Source organism: Sceloporus undulatus, chromosome 4, assembly GCF_019175285.1.
Source record: "Sceloporus undulatus isolate JIND9_A2432 ecotype Alabama chromosome 4, SceUnd_v1.1, whole genome shotgun sequence".
Lineage (NCBI taxonomy): Eukaryota > Metazoa > Chordata > Lepidosauria > Squamata > Phrynosomatidae > Sceloporus > Sceloporus undulatus.
Genome location: NC_056525.1, coordinates 155,250,582 through 155,268,303, shown reverse-complemented (window position 1 = coordinate 155,268,303; position 17,722 = coordinate 155,250,582). Strand labels below are relative to the sequence as shown.

General features: G+C 39.2%; 1 protein-coding gene across 2 annotated transcripts in view; it reads left to right on the top strand.

The window, feature by feature from the left end:
- The window catches only part of CDH18 (cadherin 18), a 586,652-nt gene that overhangs the window by 90,364 nt on the left and 478,566 nt on the right, over window positions 1-17,722 (top strand). The window contains exon 2 of one of the 2 annotated variants that reach the window (XM_042465611.1): window positions 9,722-9,781. The exons of the other annotated variant lie outside the window; for it this stretch is intronic. The gene's annotated coding sequence lies outside the window, so the exon portion shown is untranslated. The remainder of the gene's footprint in view (window positions 1-9,721; window positions 9,782-17,722) is intronic. 2 annotated transcript variants of the gene reach the window in all.

The following is a 17,722-nucleotide window of genomic DNA, read 5'->3' as shown; positions in this document are numbered from 1 at the left end:
AAGTTCTTAACTTAGAAAGTTACCCTCCGCAAAATGAAAACATTAAACATTTAGCATATTGGACAATCTCTGGTCAGAGAAGACTGTTCGATATGCTAAATGTTCAATGTTTTCGTTTAGTGTGGGCCTTCAAGTTGTTTGCTAATGTGTGCCTTCAACTCATTTCCAACTTATGGTAACCCAAAGGCAAACCTGTCATGTTTTTTTATGCAAGATTTGTTCAGAGGAGATTGCCTTCGCCTTCCTCTGAGGCCCAGAGAATATGACATGTCCAAGGTTACCCAGTGAGTTTCCATGGCCAAGTGTCCTATGAGAGAAGAATAAAAGAGAGATGGTTTCATGCTATAAGTGCCAACCAAGAACATTATTGTCCTCATGCAAATACGAATTACCTGTCTCATGTGATAAGGCTGTGAAAAAATTTCTGTAGCATCAACAAATGCTACTAGACTTGATGGGGTTTGCCAGAAAATGGCAGACTGGCTGGTTGCATTTTGCTCAGGATTCAGGGTCTAGTAATAGTCATTACCAGTCTTACTTTGCTCTGAGCACTTTTGTATTTCTTTCTTCTGAGGACTGCTGAGTTTAGCTGCGAATTCATTTCATCTCTACTTAATTTAATAATCAACACCCCCTTTAATTAATTGTGAAGTGCTGCAATTTAGTAGTAGAGGAGAAAATTTCATTTAGAGTCCTGATTAGGACAAGAACACTAATACAGTTGCAAAGGTTATACAATTTTGTCTCCTGCTCAACATAAATTGCACACATAAATACATAAATACAGTGGAATGTTTGGCTTAATTTAGGGAAGGATTTACATTTGCATTTTGTTGTTCACTGGTAAGGATTTAGACTAGGAGTCAGCAAAGTGCAGACCTGAGGCCATATATGAACCCCAAATTCCCTTTCTGAAGCATCTGCAGCTATCCATTGCTGCCAAATCAGCTACTGTTGCAATTCAGACTATTCAATCACTCCAGGAATCACATTTTAAAGCTCCATTTTGCCTTGTTAAAGTTTCTGTTGACTTAAGTGGGTGATATATGTACTCCCTAATGTCTTAACAATATTCTTGGATTTCCTGTCACCTTCCTGGATCATTTTTTGATGGGAATTGTGGGATCGGCAATGCTGGTGCCTAGGAAAGTATGTGATTTTTAAGGGTCATTAGTTTTTGTTTTCTTTTAGGAATGCTTTTTTAAAATTATTTCAGTAAAAATGCTATCAGTGTGTCCTCAGTAGTTTATGCATTGGTAAGTTCCCATCTAGAGTACTGCAGTCTACTGTGTATGAGCCTAGCCTTCGGACAATGGAAAAACTGCAACCCGTGCAGAATATTATGGCTGTCTTTTATGGAAATCACAGTGAAATCAGTAGTGAAGATAAGCAGACATGCTGCCCTAATGAATGCAACGAATACATAATTAATTAAGAAATAGATGAATGTTTTCTGAATGTATTATGGACTCCAATAGAAAGTTTGAAATGATTTGCAAATTCTATCTCTGTTATGATATCAATGGCATCACACATATGAGGTAATACCTGTAATGACTGAGCCTCCAATCATTTGAAGACTTCTGTCAGGCAATAAGGAGCTAAGCTGAGAGGGAGGTACATGCAAATGAGTGATTACATCACAGTTGATGGAAGGCCTACTTGGCCAATCAGTGAGCAGGAGTGAGAGTTTCTTGCGGAATCTTCCAACAGAGGGATATAAAAGGCCTCTGAGATTAGTTGGAGGAGCTTCTGCAGTGAGGAGTCAGAAGTGGGAGCATCTCACTTGATGTGGGTCTTGCTGGTTGGGAAAAACTGCAGTGTTGAGCCTGTGTCAAGAAAGCACACTTCAGGAAAGTAGTTTGTGCTAGGCCAAGGCCAGTAACTACATCTCAAACCCATCTAGGCCAGAGGATTGCATCTCTGTATCAGTACTTAGGAATGTGTCAGTTAGAATGGTCAGGCCTTATTAATTTTATTTCTGTTGGATTGCTTGAAATTAATATCTGATAACTATACTTCTTTGAGGATCCATGTGAAAGGAAGGGTTGGATGGAGCAAAGATATGAAGTCATCTTACTATTACTCATTCTGGATAAGATAGATATTGAGAGTTTGTTAACAGCCCCACTCACCTGAGATTTCTTACCTCCAGTGTGAGAATGAGACAATAGGTGATATTTGTTGTTGTTGATGGTGGTGATGTTTCTACAATTTGAGGGGGGGGAAATCTCTGTGCAAAACTAGTGTCTTTTCCTTTGTTGAAGCAAATCACACACACAAGCATATACAACAAACACAGATGAACTAGCTGGTTTTTTTTTTTTTTTGTAATGTAAACCACCCATCTGATGCTTCCAGTTTTTAAGTTAATATAACAAAGTCAGCAGGCAGTTCTGCTACGGAACTGCATGATTGATCCACTTTGCCCCAAAATCACTTTTGCAAATCTGAAAATTCTCTCATGACTGACAGAAAATATTCTGAAGTTGAGGAGAAGAGGCATTGTCATTTCCTGTTCTCCTCTATAGTAACAAAGCAAGTGAAGATGTATATATCCATAGGGTGGTGATATAGGAGGTACAGCTGTCATATTTTAGAAACAAAAGTTCCTGTCATCAGTGACCCACAATTAACATTAGAACTATTAGTTAGGAAACTTATTATAATATTGATAAAGTTTTTAAAAGGCATTGAAAGTGTTTTCACAAAAGGAAAAGATTTCTCAATCAGCAGTGCTAACATGATTTGATGTTGCCATTGTGCCCCCAAGTCACTTTTTTCTTATGGAAACCCTAAGGTGAACCTATCACTGAGTTTTCTAGGCAGGTTTCTTCAGAGGAGGTTTGCCATTACTACCCTCTGAGGCTGAGGGAGTGTGACTTCTCTAAGGTCATCCAGCGGGTTTTTATACTTGATCAGAGAACTGAACACTGATCTCCAGAATCCTAGTCCAATGCTCAAAACAATACACCATGCTGGTTCTCACTACCATAATAGGGATAAAATAAACATATGAGATACACTGAATTCTAGACAAAGAATACTTCAAAATTCCATATAATAATATAATACAGAGCTTGTATCTCTCCATAAGAAAATGCAGTTTACTGCAATATCCTTAGCAGTTCTATTCATGATGTGCTAGATCTTAATCAATATGTGAGTTTTGGGTGCAACTGAAAGAAAATGTCACCAAATTTTCTTATACTTTCTATACAGTAGTGGCTTTTCAGAAGAAAAAATAATATAGAATGGACTTCCCATGAAGTCCATTCTATACTATTAAAACAGTGATACACTCTGTAGGTTTATGATACATTGCAATGTTCTTTTGTTTCTTATAATTGTTTGACATGGAAACATACCTCAGAATGACAACAAATCACAGCATAAGCCTACTCCCCCACCTTTCTTTTCAGCCTGACCTCACAACACAATTATCGGTCTAAGTTATGGTAAATTATGTGAAATAATATTTTAAGATTTGTCATGAGAATGAACAGAACCGATATGTGTTCGAGGAGAAATATAATTGAACAAGTGTGTCCAATTTTCTCTGCAATCACTTGCCATATATCACAAGATTCAAGTGTGGGTGCTTACCAGTTTCATGTTGTATTATAAAATGTTGAAGTACTAAGAGCACTTCAAGACATAATAAGCGTCATGACATATTTGAACTTACCAAAATGAACTCAATCTAATAAAATAAGGTATGCTGAGCCAATAATAGATCTCCTTTAAGGCAATAATTTGTAATACATCCACACACTAACATGATAGAAGTCACTATTGTACTGTTTTTGTAAATGCTTTGAAAACATGAAATATTTTGCACAATTTCCTCCTAGCCATTTAGATGACTAGGAAGTACCCACATTAAGAGCACTGCTTTCTTTTCTGACTTAATGTAGCTTTATCTGTGGAAACAGCATGTGGTGATTTGGAGATAAGCGTCTTCTAAAAAAGATCAAACCAAGCTGTTGTTAAATGTATGGTAGTAGAAGCTTAGTTTAAATATGTGGCTGCTCTAGAGCCACTAGCACCTTGACCATTAGTTTTATCACCAAGGAAGAGGAAATGCATCATTACAAGAGAGAACAAAGGTGGATGCAGATTAACACAAAATTAGTACCTGTAGATTCACATGTATAGAGGCTATTTTTGTGATAGTTATTATAATTTAAATATAAATGCAGTGTGTTTCATCACAGTAGAAGGAGACCTTTTGGAATCGATTGGCATTGCGGAGCGGAGCTGGATCAGGACTTAGATTTTCCAGTAAGTGGGAATGACCCCAAAATGTAACATGTATGCCCATTCAATCAGTTCTCCACAGTGGGCATCTTCAAGGCATCCAACCTTTTCTTCTTCTTATAGTTTCTGATCTCTAAACTGGGCTTGGGCTGACTAACTTTCAATATAGAAAACCTCTTAAGATAAGGCAATTTTGAGGCTCAAATATTATACATCTTCCTATGTCAGTATCATTGTCTATGATGGTTAGAGCTGATGGGAGTTGTAATTCTGTAATGTTTGAAAAAAACAGCCTGTTCCTAACTCTGCCTTGTGGATAGGCTGTGATTGTGCTGCAGCTCACAAGATGCACCCAAACAGAATAACCTTGGAGTAATCGAGAATCAGTAATCAGCAACAAGAACCCAAGGAAACCTAAAGAAAACCCAGGGGTAGATTGTTTAGTGGTAGTTTTCTTGGGCATAGACTTTCAGCTCTAGAGAAATCGTGGTAGTTAATGTAGTGTCTGTAAGAGTCACTGAAGTGCCTAGGAATAATTTAGGCATAAACAGGAATAGGCTATGGAGCTTGTGTGTCAAATCTTGTCTATGGCGGGATAAGGCCCGCCCCTTTGGGGAAGCCTGCACCTGCCCCTTTCCCCGACAGATCGGGGCCTCAGCGGCCACAGTGGCAGCTCCAGAGGCTCCAATCCACCGCTTCTCCAGACCTTGGGGAAGCAGCAAAACGCCGCTTCCCTGCAGCCTGGAAAGTGGTGTCCTTGGGGCTTCATGCTCCAAGGACACCCTGACAGCTGCGGGGAAAGAGAGAAAGGGGTCGCTCGGTGATACGCATGGCAAAAGGAGCTTTTTTTTGGCGCTGCTGAAAGGGCACTATAAGTGTCCTGCAGCAGCGCGGGCACATCACGCCTGCGCTGCACTGTTTGGCTGCGGCGCGGCCATGATGTTTTAATGGTGGTGCCCATGTAGACAGGGAGCCACCATTTTGACACCACGGTTACATGCTAGGGTTGCGAGGTGTCTGTAAAGGATGCCCTGTGACAATCCTAGCATATATCCAGGCCGGCGCAAAGTGCCGGTCTGGATACCACCTAAGTTCTGAACTTGACCCTCATCAAGCTCTTATGAGATCAGTTTCAATTCTACATCAGCATTATTGTTATAATATTGTTCTACTTTGCAGGGCAGTTTTGTGTGAAATGATAATGCACGTCTATCCACCTTTGTAGGTAAGCTGATGTATTTGAAGTGTCCTGAATGCTTAGAAGTATCATCACCATCATCATAAAAATGTCATCATCTGGGGAAGCATATGCCTACTTCAGTTATAAATTAAGTGTTGTTTTTTGGTGCTAAATTCAAGAAGGAGAAAACAAGTTTTAGAAACACTGGAAGGTATTTTGGGAAATAATACAATACAGTTTTATATCTCTCCGTAAGAAAATGTAGTTTATTGCAATATCCTCAGCAATTATATTCATGATATGCTCATATTTTGGGAAAGGTAGTTAAAAAGTGGAAAACTTTTTTGGAGGGGGGCAGGTGGATTTTAAGATCACCTGGACCAGATTGCAGGAATAGGGCTAATGGCCATCCCATTTCCCTCCACGTCGGAGGCTGTGGAGCTGGGATGGGCTTTTTGCTGCCCTCCTACTGGTGAAGATCACGGCAGTTAAATCATGCCATGGCTGGTTGCCATGGCATGAGGTTCTAGAGGGTGTGGTTAAGGGCAGGCTATGCCTATCATCCCCTAAGTGTCTCATCCCTAGATAAAGCATGGGCCATGTAAGATTTTTTTCCCCTTTTCCATGGGGTTTTTCACCTACACCACACTGCTTCCAGTGGCATAAGGGAGATTGGCTGAAGTGGTGTCACAATAATACAAGATTTGGTTTGAAATTTGTTGATTCTAATTGGATGTATTTATTTATATTTTGCATAAATCTTTGGATTTGATCTTGGTGAGCACCTTGGACATCCTACTGGGTTTTAGGAAAATTTCTGGAAGCACCTCTATGGGCCTTGCGACCTGGGGGGGGGGATGAAAGGAATGGACCTTGGGTCTGGCTTGAAGGTATACCCCGACTTTAATCTTCACAGATTGGGAAGGGGGACTTCTTGCTGGGCTTCCTTATGCGGGCTGTCCAATGGCAACCCAACTTATGGACTGTCGTTGAGGGCCCAGGTATTATCGTCCTCGATAAGCTGTAAGACACTGGTATGCAGCTTTCCCTGTCTCCCACATTTGTTTTGGTTATGATACTAGTTGCAGTTCCGTTAAGAACTTAATAAATAGGTCAATAAATGACCCTGTTTTTAACCCATACATCTTGTGTCTGGTCTCTTTATTCCAGGGGTAGGGTAGCAAAATAAGCATCCCATTGGGATTTTCCTTAGAGACCCATAGTGAGGTTTTTCATTTTTTTAAAGAGTCTTATATTTGTACATTTTTGAAGCTGAGTATTCATATGCATTCGTACAGCTAAGAAGCATCAGTATGCAGATCAGCTCACAAAAAAAAAAAAAAGGTTAAAAAAGGATCCAGACAGTTTTCTTTCCTGTGGCATGTGTGTGTGTGTGTGTGTGTGTGTGTGTGTGCATGATGCCAAGACAGCTGCAGATTAGTACAACAATATCAGCAAACAGGTGCAAAAAATTTGAAATTTTGTAATTATTTTAGCAACGTGGAAAAGATTAAGTTCTATATATTACTGTTGGTTAGAGATGACAGGAGGAAGGGATGAATGAGAGCAAATGCAGTTATACAGATCTGGATTTGTTTCCATGGGGGATAAAGATTAAAAGTCTAAGCTAATGACTTGGTAGAAATGGTGTGTTTTGTGCAAATTGAAAGATGAGGGAGAGACGGCCCCTTTGGCATAGAAGTCCAGTCATAAGAGGCAGAAAGAAAGAGTGGGTGGAGTTGCAAGAACAAGGATTTGGGAATGATAGTGCTGATGGTAAGGCAGAAGATTGCGATTGGAAGAACAATTTATTTATTAAACATATTATTTATAGCCTCTGAGACTTGTTACAAAAAGAAGCATTATATGCAGTAAAGATTGTTAATTGTGCCATGCTTTGGCCCCTTGTGAATTTAAAAGCCAGTGGTAGTATCATTCATTTTCCATTTCAGGGTGCTACTCGGCTGCCTTTGCGCAAAAGAAGAGCAAATGATTTCATAGACTAGAAAGCTCCTCGCTAGACATAAGCTCCTTACAGCCTAAGCGTGAAGGTTGGGCCACTTGTCAGCTTTGTGGGAGCTTTACAGCTGTTATGAAAGAGCTATAAATTAAGGGAGATGTAAGATAAACCCTCATGTCGCATGCAGTGTGCAGGGAAGGAGCTGGCAGCTTAGAACGAGGAACTGTAGCAGTTTTCTCTCCTGGAACATTTCCAATCAATATGTCTGTCATCAGAAAATGCTACTGCCAGTATCAATATTTCAAAGATTTCAGTTGATGAAATATGCTACCTACACATACAGGGTTTTTTTTAAAAAATGTTTAGTAAGATCTAAAGCTATTTCTTACTCAATCCTCTTGGTGAAATTTGATTCACTTGGACACAGTAATATCTACTATGGTTGTCTGTGTAATTCACCCAAAGGTATATTCAATCAGAGGTGAAACATAATACTAGCCCAGATGGACATTGGGATGAATCAACAAAATGCTATTAAATTATAGATGATAAATGACATGTGTTTTTATTGAAACTCTTTTAGTTTCCCTTGAAATCCCTTGGATGCTTCTACAGAGGAAAAATCTTATCATATTCTTAAAAAAAAATTGGCTTAGGAAAAAAAAAATACTACAGTAACATGTTTGTTATTCTGTGCCTTCAAGTCATTTCCAACTCTATGGTGAATATGGCACACCTCTAAGGCAAATATATCACAGAGTTTTCTGGGCCTGTGTGTGTGTCGTCCAGTGGGTTTCCATGGCCAAGTTGAGAATTGAACCTCAAGCTTGAATCATAATCTAATGTTCAGACAACTACACTGCATTGGCTTTATAGTAACAATAGAATGTATGTGTGCGAAAACCACCAACAAAGCAGAAGAAGAAGTCTGGTTCACTTGCCCGTGTCAGTGACAGACTAATAACATGATCCTATGCATGCTTACTGGGAAGTAGATTTAATTCTGTTCACAGTGCAGCAGGTTTACATATGGTTGCTATCTAAACTAGCCTTTCATGAAAATATAAAACATTTTGAAAGCTGACAAAACTTTGAGCAGCCTTCCCTCCCCATTCATATCTTTTGTAAGCAAGTCCAGTGCCACCAGTCTTCAGAAAACCCTTGGGTTTGACAGGGCTCACTGTGGATAGCTACTCTTGGAAAACAAGAAAAGGCCTCTTACTGGCTCCTGGTGGTGTTCAAGGATCTACACTGTAGAAATAATGTGGTTTGACACCATTAAGTTCTGTAACTCCATCCTTTTGAACCCTAGGATTTATAGTTTGGTGAGGCTTTCTGACAAAGAGCCTCACCAAACTACAAATATCAGGTTCATGTAGGATAAAATTCTGACAGTTAAAGTAGTGTCACCTTTCCTAGATGAACAAGAAGTGTACACATGTGAACTGGCATTACAGGCTTCACCCTTCAAACACACTTTGATATAAGAGTACTATTGTGAAACACTTCACATGGCTGAATCTGCTCTTGGAAGAAGGTATCTCTACATTTGGGAAAAGATCATTGTGTGTGTCTGTGAGAGAGAGAGAGAGAGAGAGAGAAAGTAAGAAAAAATGGATGTTGTATGTATATCTGTATTGTGGGATGGGGTGAGTATGAATTGATGGTATGCAAATGGTAATAGAGAGCTAGTGTGGCATAGTGGATCAAGCATTGGATTCTGACTCTGGAAACCAAGGTTCAGTTCCCCTGCTTGAGCATGGAAACCCACTGTAACCCCGCTTCGATCCACCGGGAGAGGTGGGGAAACATAAATAATAATTATTATTATTATTATTAGTAGTATTATTATTATTATTATTATTATTATTATTATTATCTTTAGTTCCCCTGCTTGAGCATGGAAACCCACTGCATGACTAGGGCACAGATTCTCAGCCCTAGAAAATCCCACGATAGGTTCACTTTAGGGTCATCATAAATCAGAAATGATTTGAAGGCACATGACAACAACAATACTAATATTATGAGATCAAGTGTGATGTAGTGGTTTGAGTACTGGACTTGAACACTGGGAGACCAGGGTTCCAGTCCCCATGGGAACCCATTCATAGCCCCTGAGGGGGCAAAGACAATAGCTTCTGAACAAATTTTGCCAATCAGCTCCCTGATAGAGTCACTTTAAGATCACCATAAGTCAGAGATGACATGAAGGCACACAACAAAATGGTAATAGGTGCAGTTGCACACTCCTGATGTCACATCAGAGGTTCAGCTTATGATGTCACATCAGAGGTTCAGCTTATGAAATTGTGTTTCAGGTAGTATGTAAGAGAAAGCCTGAGAATCCAGAAAAACGGGAACAAAATTAAGAGGCTGAGGTGAGTACACATAATAAACTGTTTAGCATAATTGCAAATATCAGTCACTCTGGGAGTGAGGGCAAGTGAGTACTCAATACCCTCTTCAATAAATGAGGAACATTGACTTTTATTGTAGAACTTTCAGTGCCTGGATTAGTTACAGGGAAGACATTTTCAGCCTTTAGATTAATTGTCAATTGAAATTTTGTCTAGTTGGGTATTTGAAAATTTAACATCATAATGATTTGAGTTACATTAGGGGAGCAATTTTATTGCATTAGCTAATGTGGGCTCACATCTCTATCAGCTGTCGTATCATGTTGTGTCAGTTCATTCCAAAACAAGACTTGTAAGAAAAGCATGTAGGATACAGAGAATTACTGTAGCTGTAGTACAGATAAGAACGTTTGTGTAAGATACAGTTTGTCACTGGATTAATTTTATAAGTGTTTGCATCAGGGTGACAGACGAAGTTGAAGAGCTGGAAAGAATAGATATATAAATTATATCTTTTTCATTGCCAGGATGAATGAAACAGTAGAGCTAGCTTAATTTAATGTGGAATTTTAAATTCAACCAATCAGGGACCAAGCCAGGGGCTGAATTGGAGAGAGGGTGCTTTGGAGTATTACTTGGAAAAAAATGATACATGGAGAAGAACGAATAAAGAGGGAGGGAAGAGCAGAGGTGAGAAGGCTAGATAATCTTTGTATGATACTTTTGCTGCAAGGTATGCTTTGTAGTGTGGCTCCATCACAGAAGCCCCGAGGTATGTAGGAAAAGTCAAAGTTTAGTCAGTGGCAGTTGGTAGCAGTTCCATGTAAATAGGACAGTGAATCCATGCCAGGTTTCTGTTCAGATTTTAAAGGAGTTATGCTTGATAATGAACTGCTAGTTTTAACAAAGGAAATAGTAGTAGTACCCCCCAAGGAAATACAACTAAGGGCTGTACAGATGGGTGGCAGATGCCACCCCTTTCTGCCCCAGATCGGTGCTGCAGCAGCTGCATGCAGCAACACTGATCTGCTCCCTCTAGGGAACAAAAAGAAGCTTCTCCAAGCAGCTTCCATGAAGGGGTGTCATAAGCACCGTGGCATGTTGTCATGATCCCCCTTCCACGCAGTGCTGTTTGGGTGCTGTGCATTACATGCGTCATCATGCAAATGCCATGTGGATGGGCATGCACCAAGATGGTACCTGGGCGGTGCAGTGAGGGCTTGGAGCATGCGGACGCTCAGCCCTCACCTCACATACAGGCTGTCACAAAGTGCCAATCTGTACAGCCCCTAAGAAATGGAATAAACCTAGATGGGATAACCACTTCCTATGAAATAAACTAAAACTGAGGATTATATGAACTGTGGAAAACATAAAGAACTGGTTATACTCCCAGGATTTCTGGTTATACTGCAAGGCAACATGTTTCCAAAATGGCAAAGAATGGTGGAAGGAAGAGACAGAAGCTAGACTGAGGGCAAAGTATAAACATCCTCCCATTACAAGTCATTATTTGTATAGCAGCTATAGTGGCATATAGTTTCAGTTTCTCTGAATTATCTTTTGTTCCCACTAGGCATTTTGTGTCTTAATCTGTTAAATTAGCTGAAACAAACATTCCCTAATGCAAAAAATCAGTAGGTCTACTGGGATATCTTTCAGTACGCAACAGAAATTGAAAATGCATTTAGCTTGGGGTCATTGCTGGTGATGATATCACAGAAGGTCTACATTGTTGGTGTACTTCTGCTTGCTTTCTTTAACAGTGGACTTGAGATACTTAAATGAGCCACTGAATGTTCAATAGTTAAAATTGTTGGGGTTTTGTTGTTGTAAGGTGCCAGGATGTCTTACTGCATCAAGAGAGAACACTCTAATGATAACAAGATATATAATGTAGGCATTTTTAATGATTATTGCCTGATGAGATGGAAACAGTGTCCCTCCCAGAATATTTGTATTTTTTCTTGCAATGGAGACAAGGGGAGTCCCATGGCAAATCAATGGGAGACCATACCTGGTACCTTACCTTCTGATGTTCCTATATTCCCCCTTCCTGTATGATTGAGGGATTGTCTCAAATCTAATCAATGTTTTGTCACTCTGAAGACAAAGCCGTCAGCCATTCTGGGTCCCTTTTTGTCAGTTCCCTGTCATCAACCTGTGTCCCACAAAAAATTGCACCAAAAATCTCTCAAGGGTATGAATTAGGATATAAGTATCTGTCCCAACCCTAGCCACTTTCTTTACAGGCCAGGTCTCTGTTCATTGACCAAGGCTCCATTCTACTCTCTTTGTGTAACCCTCAGACACTGACTGAGTCACACTTCATTTTCTGTGGATCTCTCTGGAGGACTGGTAATTATTGCCCTCTAATTCCCAACCCCTTTCTAACTTTCCACACCTTTCTTTCTGATAGCTTTGTATAGTTCTTAAGACTGCATTCTTTTTTGTATTTTTACATTCAGCCTTGCACATTTCTAAATAAAACCTATTCACTGAAATTGGAAGTGCTCTCTGGAGTTAGTGCTGGTATGCATAGGTGAAAAGATCCCCAATGTTACTTTCTTTTGATCTCCTTTTGAGTTATAGGGCACATTCACAGTTACATTTAAACTGGTGTGCGATTCACCTTCACCCTGTGTTGGTAAATTGATCCCAAAAGGTCCATTGTTCCCACTATGAAAGAGGATCTTTTCATTATCCCCTTGTAATCACTTCTTTTTGGCATGATTGTCATCCCCACTAGTTTGCACAACTTCAAAATATATGCCAATCATCTGTGCATCATCAGTGACATAAGCGGCAACCCGGGCGGCCCAGCTTGGAAAATATATATATATATATATCTCTAGTGCTGCCTTCTGGAAGGGAGGGATAAATGGCAGATGGGTGTTTACCATCCCTTCTCAGTTTTTGGTAGATCTACCATTCCACCCCTCACAGTGCTGCCTTTGTAATTGTGGTATGACATATACATATATATATATATATATATATATATATATATATATATATATATAATTGATAGAAGATTTGATTCATTGATTTTTTAACTACGTGCAATCAGTGAGGCAAGTAGTTGAAAAAACCCAATGAATTGACTATTTTATCAATTTTTTTCCTAAAAATAATTGCTAGATGATTCAAGTTTTGCAACCACTTGTCTCACTGATTGCAATTCGTTGCAAAATCAATTAACTGAATCTTCTATCAATTTTACTTTTTAAAAATAATAGAAGATTCAATTCATTGGTTTTGCAACTATTTGCCTCACTGATTACAAGTAGTCACACAATCAATGAATCAAATCTTCTATCAATTTTATTTTAAAAAAATGCACCCATAGGTCATACCACAATTACAAAGGCAGCACTGTGAGGGGTGAAATGGTAGATCTACTAAAAACTGAGAAGGGATGGTAAACACCCATCTGCCATTTATCCCTCCCTTCCAGAATGATGTGATTCAGATCCGTTGTTCCCACTTGTTGAGCACGCTTTGGAATTGATTCTTTAAAAAGAACCACTAGGAAACTAGTGTTGGGAAAAACTGGGGTAGTTTTGTGTTTGCCTCTCTTTATCACGACAGAAATCGATCGAAGTAGGATGGGACCTGCTTTCAAATGGAAATAATGGTCATATAACCCGATCAGCAATTTGCTTTAAATCATAGTGGGAACACACCCATAGTTTCCCAAATTTTCAAGGACACCCAATATCCCCCCCCCCTCATTTCTTAAGATAATAGAAAGTGCCTAACAGGTTGTAAGAAGCATAGGTTGCCCTACCATTTTCCTTCACACAACCCCATAGGAATGCTTAATTGTCTTTATGAGTGTTATGGATGTCTTGATGGATGCAAACCAAATATTGCATAAGAACAGTTGAAGTACAAGAACTGCATTTTTTAAAATAAAAAGTAAAAACACAAGTAGATGTGAGGAAAATACAGCTAAAAGCTCCCTCTGAGGTCTTCAGATGTTTATTTCATTTGATTGAATAGCTGATAAACCTACATAATGCGGGAAACCAGAATAAATTACTAATTCACAGATTTTTCACTAAAATAACAACACAACACATTTATGCAGTAAGTGTAGTTTTCACACTGGAACCATTGTCTAAGGATATAAACATTCCCAATAATTTAATGGGGGATTTAAACAAGTTTCCCATGGTACGCAGACAATGTGCTGCCACTACATTGCATGGATTCTCATCTGACTCTGCTGCTTGTTTTAAAGTAATTAGACATCACAGTAATTTTGCTGAAACATTATCTATTAAACTGATCTTATGGACAGCAAATTCACAGCTATTCAGAAACAAAAGAATATAAAATAAGCTCAGGGAAATCATGATATCTCCCTTTCTGCAGGGCTGGCATAAATGGAAAGAATTAAAATCTATGTCTTGACAATTTACATAAATTCATAAGTCCTTTGGGAGAAAGGAAATGGGTAGAACAGGAAGATTGTGGAAACAACAATGCCTGTGTGGATTCAAGAATACTCATGTCATTATTTCCCTAAGCCTTTTGCTCCAAAGAGATCTCAGCACAAAGGATTAGCATTCAAGGATTACTTACGAAGCAATCTTATTGTGACATCAAAAGGCACAGATAATATTGAAGATGTCCTGTGAAATATTGTACTGTGGATTATAGGCACCAAAGTTCTTATGTATGCTTGCATATTAACAATCCGTATACAAACCTTGTATGCTTGGTCACACTTTTCATCATTCACTTGCTGGCTTTCCTAAAATCTGCTATAGAAGAAAGAAATTCCAGCCCCTCAGCACTATCTTTTCTCCCAACTTTGAAATGTCTTTTAAAAGACAAAACCAGTTGTGAGAGGTTGAGAGTATAAGCAGGCAATTGGTAGCAGGAAGAATTGTTTGGCCGTCAAACTCAGATTCATCACTTTTCTCCCACAAACCTGCACACACACCCCCCCCCCCCGATGGAAAGGGTATGCTGGGGAAAATGAGTGTAAGAATATATATTTGAGCAGAAGAATAGGTGAAAATAATAAGTCAGACTCCCTCCTATTGTTCCTTCACTCATACCTGCAAGATCCAAAGTTACTTTTGCTTAAAAGAAATATTCATAGAATATACACGATTTCATGTTGCCTCTAATTTAGCCCTGCTTTGTTGATTGTTGTCTCATTCTTAGACTATTTTGCTTCTCCGTAGAACTATGAACTTGCTCTGTTAGAAAGAACTCTTCACTGTTTCTTCTGCAGCTACACCTTGACTAGCCAGTCTCTCTGGCTCTTGCTGAGAACTATTTCTTTTTTATTCTGCTGCAAATACATCAGATACATACCCTTGGCCCTTGTAATTAATTGTTGTTGTTATCATTGTTCTACAGACTTTATGTGTTTTACTGTAAAAACACAATATAAAAAGTTACTTAAGAAAAAAAATTAAATCAAGAGCCTCACTTCACCAAGCCTTATGGATTCTGTAACTTTTTTCAACTTGTTTGTCTGACTTTCCTTGAGAGTGTGTGCATGTGTGTGGAAGCCAAAATGATTAAACTGAGTCTGTTGTACTTTGGCCATATCATGAGAAGGTATAACTCATTAGAAAAGATAATAATGTTGGGAAAAGTAGAAGGCAAGTAGAAAGAGAGGAAGACTTTGTAACAGACTCAATTAGGGAGGTTGCAGGCCTGAATCTACAAGACCTAAGCAGAGCAGTGGAGGGTAGAAGGCTTGGAGAGGTCTCATTCACAAGGTTGCAATGAGTTGAGTTGAAGTCGACTCAAGGGTAGTTAACAAGAAATATAATTTGAAGGGAGTACAGGATTATTCTTCATGCCCATCATTTGTTTTGCCTGTGTCAAGTGGTTAACCAACAAGATTGGGTTTATCATTAGGCAAAGTGATGTGGTTATTTCAGATTACCAATGCTGGGAGGCAGCAACGGTATTCTGACAAGGCATCTGTGGGCTAAGCTGATTGCCCTGTATCTTATAAACTAGTCTTATAAACTTGGGAGCCCTGGTGGTGCAGTGATTAAATGCCAGCACTGCAGCTTAATGTTGTGAATTCGATCCCAGGGCTCCAAGACTCAGTCTTCCATCCTTTCGTAGGTTGGTAAAATGAGTACCCAGCTTGTTTGGGGCAATTGGATAACAGATTGAATGCTGAGTTCACTATTAGAGAGTGATGAGTTCACTATTAAGTAATATAGAAATGTAAATGCTATTGCTCCTGCCTTCAGGTGTAGATGTTGTCACATCAACTGTGTTGAAGAAAGACTGAACTGTCAGTTCAGTTGGCTTTCATCCTCCTCCTCCTCCTCCTCTTCCTCCTCCTCCTTTTTCATGGAGTAGGAGGATCACACCACAGGAAATGAAACATCTGAACAGACCTGAGACCTGTTCCTTTGTTGAAATGTGGGGTTGGAGGGCCATTGTGGGCCTGAGTGAAATTGGAGGAAGGACCACTATGTTAGTCTTTGTGTCCATTGCCAATGTTTCCTTTGGCTTCATTCTTGCACCCAGCTGTCACAGAGTATCTGGCTGTTGTTTGCCTGTTTACTATGAGCCTGATTGCCTCAGTTTTTGTATTTGGTGTGTGGCTCATGGATGCCATATGTGACATTTTATACCAGTTCCCAAACTTAGTGTCATTTGATCTGCATAGTGGCTTGCCCAGGTTCTTAAGGGCTCTTGACTCTTGAAAGAACTTCGACACTCCTCTGAGTGTGGTCAAAAATTCTTAGCAGGTAATCATGTTTGGATCAAAAGGTCATAACACTATTTTTGTCTGGGAATTAAGACCTCTGCAAGGAGAGTCTTAAAGGCATCATCATTGAAATCATAATAGCATTTACCACATGGAATGGATCCCATGCAGAAACTTGAATTAAAGTGAACCCCCCCCCCCAAAAGTGGGTTGTTTTTCACACAATGTTCAAGGTTAACCCGAACAGAAATTAAAAATAGCTCACAAAAGCAGGTAGTTTTTCAGATGACATTGGCGTCAAGCTTTTCCTCAATTGCAATCCATGCCATTGTTTCCCCATCATGCCCTGTCTTTCTACCCTATCACTGTGTAGTGACCTTGCACATTGTCTTGTTCTTAACTGGGTTTAAGACTGAGTGAAGTGGTACAGCTCATACTGGCATCTTAATGCGGCATCAAACTGTTTTTAGATTGATGATTGTATCAGGCGCTGTTCAGATTATACAATGTATTTGGAAGACACGACCAAACCTGTGGCTACAGGAGACTTATCACTAATAAATCACAATTAAATATAGAGTACTAACATATTATAATACAAAATCAGCATTGGCACATTAAAATATGGCACAAATTGTTGTCCAAATGTTGTGACCATATTGATTGGAATGGTAAGTGTTTCAACGGGTGTGTTTACTCTTTCTATAAGAAGCCAGAATTCCAGGTGGAGAATAACAGAGGGAAGATAGCTCAGGTCCCTTGACTTCTAAATATGTTAGTGTTTCATTGCAGTGATAAAAATACAGATACCTGTTAACGGCAAGCCATTCCATGAGTGGTTTTTGTTGTTAGTGTAGACATAGGAAGGCTTTAACCATGAGACAGCACACGGTCAGACTAGAACCATATCACTTGTGAGAACATCCACTTGATTTTTAAATTAAGGAAAGGATCTGGTTCTCATCCAGAATTAACCTTACACATAACACAAAAGAAATAATAGCTACTAAGGGAGAAAGTAAAAGCTAGTCATTACGGGACCAAAAAACATAAGTATGTAAAGGAAAGTGAATATGAAATGAATACACGTGTAAAGTCATAAGCTAATACAGTAGTGGGGAAAGTCAATGAAAAAAATCAGTCAGTTCAGTAAAATACATTTAATCAATGGCCAGATGAATATGGCTGGAATCAACATGCTTACCACATTTTCAAAATGACTTTTAAACCCATTCTTTCTAATACCTTAAGAAGATCGG